The sequence below is a fragment of the Amblyomma mixtum genome, chromosome 8 (assembly GCF_055824585.1).
Source record: "Amblyomma mixtum isolate Tamu chromosome 8, ASM5582458v1, whole genome shotgun sequence".
NCBI lineage: Eukaryota > Metazoa > Arthropoda > Arachnida > Ixodida > Ixodidae > Amblyomma > Amblyomma mixtum.
This window is the reverse complement of record NC_143019.1, coordinates 136,898,041-136,901,552: the sequence shown is the minus strand read 5'-3', so window position 1 is coordinate 136,901,552 and position 3,512 is coordinate 136,898,041. Positions and strand designations below refer to the sequence as shown.

General features: G+C 49.5%; 1 pseudogene; it reads right to left on the bottom strand.

The window, feature by feature from the left end:
* Nucleotides 1-708: 708 nt before the first annotated feature.
* On the bottom strand, nt 709-1,651 carry LOC149334579 (uncharacterized; annotated as a pseudogene).
* Between the last annotated feature and the right edge of the window lie 1,861 nt (nt 1,652-3,512).

Genomic DNA, 3,512 nt, shown 5'->3' with positions numbered 1-3,512 from the left:
AATGCTTTGCGAAAGTCTAAATAAATACAGTCAGCCTCGTTGTCATGATCAAGTATGAAGTTAATATTGCTCGTAAGACTTATTGTGTTTCGCAAGAGGAGTATTTTCTAAAACCATGTTGTGCACAGTTGAAGTAAGAAGATGACTCAAGAAAGTTCGCTAGGTGAGACAGGATGACGTGCTCCATTATCTTGCAAGGAATGCTGGTTAATGATATTGGTCGATAGTTGAGTGAAAGGTGTTTGTCGCCTGATTTGTGGAGTGGAACCACCTTACCCAATTTCCAGTCATCTGGGAGTTCACCGTCTTGTAGATATTGCTGAAATAATTTTGACAGTATTATGGCAGAATATACTTTAGTGTTTTTCAGAATTTTACTGCTGATGTTATGTGGACCGCAAGGAGAGGGTAGTTTCATGTGATCTATGATACTTATGATGCCTTCAAAATCAAAATGAATGGGATCCATTGGGAATGTGATGTGACCATCATAATCAGGTAGTGATGTGGTAGAGGAGAGATAAAATGTCTTAGCAAAAGTTTCATTAACTACCTTAGCACTGTCGCTAATAGGGATGGGATTTGATTGTGCATCGAGAAGAGATACTGATGGCTGGTCTGAACCGTTGACAACGTTCCAGAACTTTTTTGGATCAGTTAGTAAAAGTGGTGGCAGTGTAACGTTAAAATGTCGCTCCCTGGCTATTTTTAACGCATTTTTGTACTCTTTAACCACATCTCTGAGTGCCGTTCAATGTTGAGGTTTTCCTGATGACTTTGCCCTGGAATATAACCGTCTTTTTTTGTTACCAAGGCGTTTTAAAGACCGGGTGAACAATGCTGACCTGCCGTTAGTAGTGATGATTCTTCGAGGAACATGCAATTCAGTTAGCTCATGCAGTTTGTTCTTAAATGAGCACCAATTTTCATTAAGAGACCTTTGGTCAAACTTTATGAGAAAGTCATCCAAAAATAGCTTAAGGCCATCATTAATTCACGTAAAATTTGCCTTAGCATAGTCGTAAATGGCTTTAGTTTTATTTCGCGATTTGTTACCTTAATTCGATAAGGAGTAGGCAATTGATCGCTTAAACCTGGCAAGTAGCGTACGTCGGAAACAAGGTCTGGAGAACTAGTTAGCAAAAGGTCTAATATGCTTGAGCTTGTAGATGTCACCCTTGTCGGTTGTGTGACTGCCTGTGTTAATGAAAAGGCAGAGCAAAGTGCTGAAAAACATGTTGATTCTGATGATCCATCGGTGCCTAAATGAGTGTCTGACCAGTTAATGGCAGGAAAGTTAGTCACCAAAAATAAAAATAGGCCGATTAGGAAACCTTGTTTGAATTATGTTAAGAATGTCATGGAGGTCATTACAAAAGCCAACGGTAGTAGATGGTGGACGGTAACATGCACAAAAGAGGAGAGCTTTGTTGTTAATTTTGATCAGGACACAAATGAACTCCAGAGTGGTACCAAGGTTAACTTCAAAGCATTCTATATTCTCATATACAGCGATTAAAGTGCCATCGCCGCGGCCAGAAGGGCGGTCACAATGAAATACATGGTAATACTTTTGTGAGGAAAATATTTCGCTATTGCTCACGGATTCATTGAGCCAAGTCTCTGTTAGTACGATAATATCAGCCCCCATGGTATCGGCGGTGCAGGATAAGCTGTCGCGATGACAAAAAACACTGTGTATATTGGTAAAAAGGATAGAAATGTTGTGAAGTGTTTGCGCAGGTCGATGTTCATTTTTATCTAGTTATCTTGGGGAAGAAGCGCTTGAAGGGTGTGAGGATCTGTGAGATTGCAGGTCTTATTTTAAACAAACACAAAAGTACAAACAATAAACGAGGCGGCTTTTATCGGAAAGGCAACCAATTTCAGTATGAGAGCGAAGAAAAGGAAAGGAACAAGAGAGCAAGGCAGCAACACACGGGAAAAACACACGGGGGAACAGAACAAAATGCTTACGAACAATACAGGAAAAAGAAAGTCAAAGAGGAAAGTCACACTACTTGTCTCTTGTTCGAGCAACGTGCGGGGAGGACTGGCTGGGTGTCGGGCAGTCAGGGAGTCTCTGGGCGTTCCAATGTTGATGCAACGCTACCGCAGCGTCGGCGTCCGTGGGCTCCCGGCACGGTTTCCAGGTCTGGTATCCCGGAAAAGTCACGTAGGCGCCAGAAGCGGCCTGTGTGGAGCAGCTGACAGATGGACGGAGAAGAGTGGCGCCTGGGTCTGGTGGTTGAGGTCTCGACGATGGATGTCCAGGTCTGGTGGCCCGGACGTCTGCGGCTGAGGCCCAAGCCCGGAACTCGGGGAGCCAGCAGAACTCGTCCACGTCCGTCGCCCACCGCGCTCTTCTCTTCTCCGCCTCGTAATCCTGTTCGACCTGTCCCGGCGTACCCCTCCGCACGCGCTTCTCGTGCTTTGTCTTCTCCTCACGAACGCCGCTGGGTGGCGCTATCTCCTTACAGAAGGCCCCCTCTTCGGAGGGGGGCGCTGTGAGCGCGCGGAGCGAGAGAACGTCAGTGCATCGGCTCCGCCAAGTTTCGGCTGGAGCCACGTATCTTAGACCGCAACCCCGTCAACACAGCCGCGTCTGGCTTCCCGAAGTCGTCAGCTACCTGTGCATACCTCTCGCACACAGGTGGGGCAAAATTTAGGCCTTTTAGGGCCGATCTTCACTTAGGTATCGTGGCGGCGGCGCTAGGCCTAACGCCTACGGCGGCGCCCGGCCGTGAGTGAGTCGCCCACCCGCGGCAAGATGGCTTCGCCAAACCTGCAACGTGGCTACGACCCGGACGCCATGGCCTGGTCCGAGGTTCCAGCAAATCCAGCGCCTGATAGCCCGGCCTCTGCGCCCATCGAGAACTTGAAGTTATTCAAGCTAGTGGAACGCCACTCCCGCAAGCGGAACGCTTCCCAGAAAGCGGACGCCACGTCGCCAGGCCGCTCAACACGGCACAACGCTGCTGCGCGCGCTGCAGCGCTTCACGGTGGGCCCCAGGGACCTGCTTGGAAACCAAAGCCGCTGCCGCGGCTTCATCCCGAAGACATCGTTATCATCCTGAAGCCCCGGGTGACCGTCGCTCTGAAGGATGTCTTTCAACATGGTGAGCTGGGAGCAGCGTTCGCGGCCTACCTGGGCGCCAAGGCCGCAGCATCGCTCAGCCTGCTCCCCACATGGGAGCAAAACCTGATCGTGGCAGGCACCCGAGAGCCGCACGTCGCAGACAAGCTATTGCGGGACTTCCAACTAACAACACCGAAAGGCCAGCTCTCTATGTACGGCCAGTTGAAGCTCACTGGTGACGTGTGCCGCGGCGTCATCACCGTGGCCAAGCACGAGACCAGTGAGTCCCTGCAAAACAAGATCCAGTGGCGTGCTGGAGAGCTTGCCGATATCCGCAAGCTTGGAAAATCAGACGTCGCGGTGCTCACCTTCGTGGGCAAAGTGGTGCCGCGATACGTTCATTACAACTCGGAAGTCACCCTTGTGCGTACAT